The 6,008-nt window shown below is 40.7% G+C and overlaps 1 pseudogene; it reads right to left on the minus strand.

Moving 5' to 3' along the window:
• Positions 1-2,858: 2,858 nt before the first annotated feature.
• LOC120532026 lies at positions 2,859-3,891 on the minus strand (annotated as a pseudogene).
• Between the last annotated feature and the right edge of the window lie 2,117 nt (positions 3,892-6,008).

Consider the following 6,008-nt stretch of genomic DNA (forward strand, 5'->3'; position numbering starts at 1 on the left):
CAGGATATTAACATTGTTGTTTTTAAGTCATTCCTGTGTAGATTTTTGTTCAATAAACAAAAACAACAACAACATGTATTTCTATATCACATTTTCATACACAGAATGTTGCTTGAAAGTCCTTTAAGATCTTATAAAATAATCAGAAGAAAAACAAATTAAATTAGGCAAGAATAATAAAAAGTAAATCAATGCAAGTTTATATGGCATAATTATATAATTAGTAAAACAAAGTATAGTCCTTATGTATAATATTGTATTATAAGTCTCTAAAGATCAGTATGATGATAAGGTCAGATGGCCAAAAAGAAGAAATTTAAGCTGGAGAAAGTAACAAAATCTACAGGAGTTCAAAGGCCAAAAGACCAGTGTGTGTGTCATCCATTCAGTCGTTTCCGACCTTCGGCGATTCTGTAAGCTAGCTCTCTCCACGCTTTTCGATCTTGCACAGGTTCTTTGAGCTGTCTTATGCTCATGCCCGTGTCTGCTTTGATGGTGTTAAGCCATCGAGTCTGCTGGCGACCGGGTCTTCTTTTGCTGCTTACCATCCCTAGCATGACCGATTTTTCTAGAGAATTTGATCACATTATATGGCCAAAATAGGTCAGTTTGAGTCTAGTGATTTTCCCATCTAACGAGATGTCCGGCTTTATGCGCTCTAGCACTTCTTTGTTCCTTACTCTTGCTATCCATGGAATGCAGAGTAGCTTTCTCCAGCACCAAAGTTCAAAACTGTCTATCTTCCTTCTGTCGGCTTTTTTCAGGGTCCAACTTTCACATCCATTTATGGTTATTGGAAAAACAATTGCACGGACTAGCCTGCATTTAGTGGCAAGGCTGATATCTCTGCTTTTCCAAATTTTTTCCATGTTTATCCCCGCCACTACCCCCAAGCCGCCAGGTGGAGCCTTCCTTGCAGTATGGAGATCCCCAGAAGACCAGCAGGGCATCATGGACAATGTAGTTTTTATACGCAGCCCTGCTGAATACTGTGGGGGCCACTAGGAGACGCTGCAGGAAGGAACAAAGGATATTTTCCCTACGCCCCGGAAGCACACATGAATAAGGGGAATGACAGGCTTCCGGGGTGAAGAAAAGGACTTGTACCTGACCCGGAAGGGATTGAAAGTCACATGGACTGGGGATTGGAACACTCCTGGGTCAGGGAATATAAAAGGACAACGGGAGCTCCCAGACGGCGAGCTGAGCTGGGTGGAAGGGTGGCAACGCATCTGGGAGCTGCAGGATTGGTTTATTGTTTGTAGTATTGTGATTTATGAGTTTAGTGGTGGAGAGTGTGCTTTGTGCACTGTGGAAATTTAATAAAGTCAGCATTTGGACTTTTATCTAGTGTCTGGAGTCGTGGACAGGGGTTCAATGGAGCGATAGCGCCCCCTATCTGTCACACATTGTACTTTGGCCGAGCGCTATCCTTCTTTTTACCTCTGAGCAAAGTTCTCTGCCCCGGTCGATGCTTGAGCCTAGGAAAGTAAATTCCTGAACACATTCTATTTCTTCATCGCCGATTTTTATTTCGATGTTGTTGACTGCAGTCATCATTTTCGTCTTTTTTAAGTTCAATTGCAAACCCATTTTTTCGCTTTCGTGCTTGATTTTCATTATCAAATCCTCAAGTCCCTTTTTAGTTTCAGCCAACAAAGTAGTGTCTTCAGCGTATCGGCGATTATTGATGTTTCTTCCGCCGATTTTTACTCCAATTTCTGACTCCTCCAGTCCTGCCTTCCGAGTGATAACAACAACAACAACATTTATTTATATAGTACATTTTCATACAAAAAGTAGCTCAAAGTGCTTTGCATAATGAAGAATAGAAAAATAAAAGACACAGTAAGAAAATAAAATAAGTCAACATTAATTAACATAGAAGGCCAGGGTGGACAGAAAAAAAAAAAAAAACTCCAGACGGCTGGAGAAAAAAATAAAATCTGTAGGGATTCCAGACCATTAGACTGCCCAATCCCCTCTGGGCATGATGACTTCCGCATACAGATTAAACAGAAAGGGGGAGAGGATGCAACCTTGTTGCACTCCTTTTCTACAGTGGAACCATTCAGTGTCTCTGCATTGTGTCCGAACTGTGGCTTCCTGCTCGGAATATAATGATCTGATCAACTTAACCAGATGCGGTGGTACACCTAACTCTTCTAAGGCTTTCCACAGTTTCATATGGTCAACGCAATCAAATGCCTTCATATAGTCTATGAAGCACAGATAGATCTTCTTTTGATATTCCCGACATTTTTCAATGATCCAACGCAGGTTTGTGATGTGGTCGCGAGTGCTGGGTCCCCGCCTGAAACCTGCTTGTACATCGGGCAATTCTGTCTCAATTGTTGACCTCAGTCACTCCTGTATGATCTTTAGGAGCACTTTGCTTGCATGCGGGATCAGAGCGATTGTGCGATAATTCGAGCAATCTCGGGTTTCACCTTTTTTCGGTAACGGGATAAATATGGATCTTTTCCAGTTCCTTGGCCATTTGCTGGATTCCCAGATCTTTTGACACAGGGTCGTGATGACTGCCGATGGTACAGAGCGCAATAATTCCACTGGGATGTTATCTATTCCCGGAACTTTGTTCTTAGCAAGCTGCTTGATGGCCCATGCAACTTCCGCTTCCTAAATCGGTGGTTCTAATTCCAGCGCGTCATCGTTCTGCAAAGTCCCGGATTCATTTTTGCATGCGTACAGCTCTTCAGTGTATTCTTTCCACCTGTGCCTTATACCTTGCTGGTCGTATGCATCACTTCCGTCCTTGTTTTTGATTGTTCCTTTATGAGCGGAGAAAGGCATTCGGATGTTCTTCACCTGAGCGAATAGATACCTCGTGTGACCTTTCAAGCAATTCTCCTCAAGCTTTTGAAGCTCTCATTCCAGTACGCTTCGTTGTCTTTCCTGGCAGCTCTTTGAAATTCTACGTTCAGCCTCCTCCCCTTATCTCTGTCTCCTGCAGCTTTTGCCGTTCTCCTTTGATGGGCAATCCTGAGAGTTTCCTCCGTTAACCATTTGCCTTTCTTTTCTGGCTTCTTATTTGGCACGTACCTCTTCGCTATTTCCGTGATTGTTGATTTGATATCTTCCCATAATTCTTCTGGTGGTTTCTCCGCCGCATCAAGTAATTCAAAGCGATTTTTTACCTCGATGGCATATGATGCTGGTATTTTCGACATATCGAATTTTTTTGGTGGTGCGTGTTTTCTGATGCCACAAAGTCTCATCCGGATTTTTGCGACTAGCAGTTCGTGGTCTGAGCCACAGTGTGCACAAGTTTTCACGGCAACTATGGAGCTTCTCCAATGCTGACTGCAAAGCACATAATCAATTTGGTTTCGATGCAATCCGTTAGGTGATTTCCATGTGTATAGCCGACGCTTTGGCTGCATGTGTTTGTGATTATTAATCGGTTTTCCTGGAAGAACTGAATTAGGCGTTCATTCCTCTTGCCTAGTCCAAAACTGCCAACAATGTCAGCTTCTGCTTGCTTGCCTACTGCATTGAAGTCGCCCAAAATGTAGGTGACGTCCTTCTTTGGTGTTTCATCAACAGCTTTTTGTACTTCAGAGTAAAACCGCTCAAGTTCTTCTTCTGATGCATCCGTTGTAGGAGCATATACCAGCAAAATCGTGATGTTCTTTGGCTTTCCATGCAGGCAGATGGTCATTATGCGTTCGCTAGTTATTTTGTAACTTTCTACAGCTCGCTACTCCATTCTTTCTGACGTTATCGTGACCAGAATAATAAACGGTGAAATCCGTCCAATTGAAAATGACCACTGCCAGTTCAGCGTAATTCGGTGATTCCGAGGATATTGATTTGGAGCCTGTCCATTTCGCTTTTTACAACATCTAATATTCCTTGGTTCATACTTTGCACATTTCAAGTGGCAATTTTAAGCGTTTTTTTAAAGCTCAGGCTGTTCCGTTCACCGCTGACTGCATTAGCACCTGGGCTTCCCGGGGAATTTCCCCCAGGCGTGTCATAATTTCCGCGGTTACTAGTGTCCGGCCTTTGCTCTTCTCCAGTAGCTTTTTGGGTATCCACCGGCCTGGGGGTCCTACCTTTAGGCACCATATCTGAAACGTTCGAGAGCGTATCCATAGAATTTTCTTGGCATCAAATTCGCAAAGTTGGTTGCCATGTCCTTCTCTGCTACCCTCCCCATTTGTCCCCATTTGCCCCCACTGGTCATTCTACCTAACATAGATGTCCTTAAGTCATTCCTCAGTGTTCCCAGGCTTGGTCTCAGGGGATTTGACTCTTTGGGTCTCATAAACACCTGGGGCACCCACCTTTATTCGAGCATCAAAGGTGGTGCCTTAATCAGGTGGTGGTGGCACAATATTTCACCACAGAGAAACCAGAAAAGAAAGCAGAGGTTTGTAATGATTGCAAAACCCTGAAGAATATGATAATTCTGTACACATATATTCTATAAGGAGCACAAGTAAAATGTAGCTACAAAAAAGCCAAATTAAAAGAGTTGGTTTTAAGGAATTTTTAAAAATGTTCAACAGCATGGTATATCTCTTTTGATAGATTATTACAGATTTTTGGTGCATAACAGCAAAAGGCGACCTAACCACTTCTTTTATGGTTAGCTTTTGAAGTAATAAGCAGACCTCTATTAGAAGATCTAAGGTTATGACTTTGATTGTAGTGAGACAGGTACTCCAAAATTTAGGAAAAGGCAAAATTATTTAGAGCTTTACATACCCATTAGTAGCACTTTAAAATCAATTCTAAAGGAATTTTTAACCAATATATTGATGCTAAAAATAGCGAGAGCTCAGAATTTCTTTTTCTGGTTAAGATTCTTGCTGCTGCATTCTGAATTAATTGCAACCAACTTCTGTCTTTCTTAAGTAGTCCTGTTGGGAGTTTCCATTACAGTAATTTAGTCGACTAAAAACAAAAGTGTGAATTAATTTGTCAGCATCCTACAGGGTAATAAGAGGTCTAAGTTTTGCAATGTTCCATAAATGAAAAAATGCAGTCCTAGTAATCTGGTAATATGTGTCGTTTAGGCCAGTGACCTAAATTTATTTCCTCCACCTTGATTTTTTAATGCTAAGCGATCAAGTTTATTTCTAAATCTCTCATTTTTGTTAATTACTAAGAATTATGTTTTTTTTATTTTTTTAGCTTGAGAAAGTTACTACTTTCAGAGATACAAGTAAGACATTGGATCAGAGAGGCCAGAGCATCAGGATTATTAGGTGTTATAGATAAGTAAAGCTGCATGTCACTACATAGCTGTGGTAGCTCACATTGTATTTCTAAATAATCTGGCCTACTGGAAGCATGTACAATTAAATAAGCAGTGGGCCCAAAATAGACTCCTGTGGTACACCGAATACAATATCATGGACCACAGAACTACAATCACCACAACTAAAAAATAATTTTCTATCTGTTTAATAAGACTGAAACCAGGTTAAGATACTACCAGAGAGATCCACCCTTTGTCTAAACTGATTTAATGGAATATTGTGGTCTATAGCATCAAAAGCTACACTCAGGTCCAAGAGAACATGAACAGATACATGCCCTCCTGGCCATATTAACACACAAGTTATTTACTACTTTAACCAGAGCAGTTTCTGTACTATGATTTGTTCTAAAACCTGACTAAAACATATACAGTCCAGAATGTCCATTTAAGTGATCATTTAACTGCTGAAAAACTGCTTTTTCTAGAATTTTACTTAAGAAAGGCAGGCTAAAAATAGGTCTAAAGACAAATGATCTTAGATCATTTTTCTTGAGCAGGAGTTTAACAACTACAGTCTTTAGATAATCAGGGAAGACCCCCGTTATCTAATATCGAGTTAACTATGCCAAATATCATTTAGCACATTAAAGACTTCTCTGAAAAGCCAGTTGTGATTAGGTCAAGGACACAAGTGGAGGGATATTTGGGTGAAAAATGATTCTATGGGGTTCAGGTAGATCTAGTTGAGTGAAAAAAAATATTTTCTGAAAAGAAG

The sequence above is a fragment of the Polypterus senegalus genome, chromosome 7 (genome assembly GCF_016835505.1).
Source record: "Polypterus senegalus isolate Bchr_013 chromosome 7, ASM1683550v1, whole genome shotgun sequence".
NCBI lineage: Eukaryota > Metazoa > Chordata > Cladistia > Polypteriformes > Polypteridae > Polypterus > Polypterus senegalus.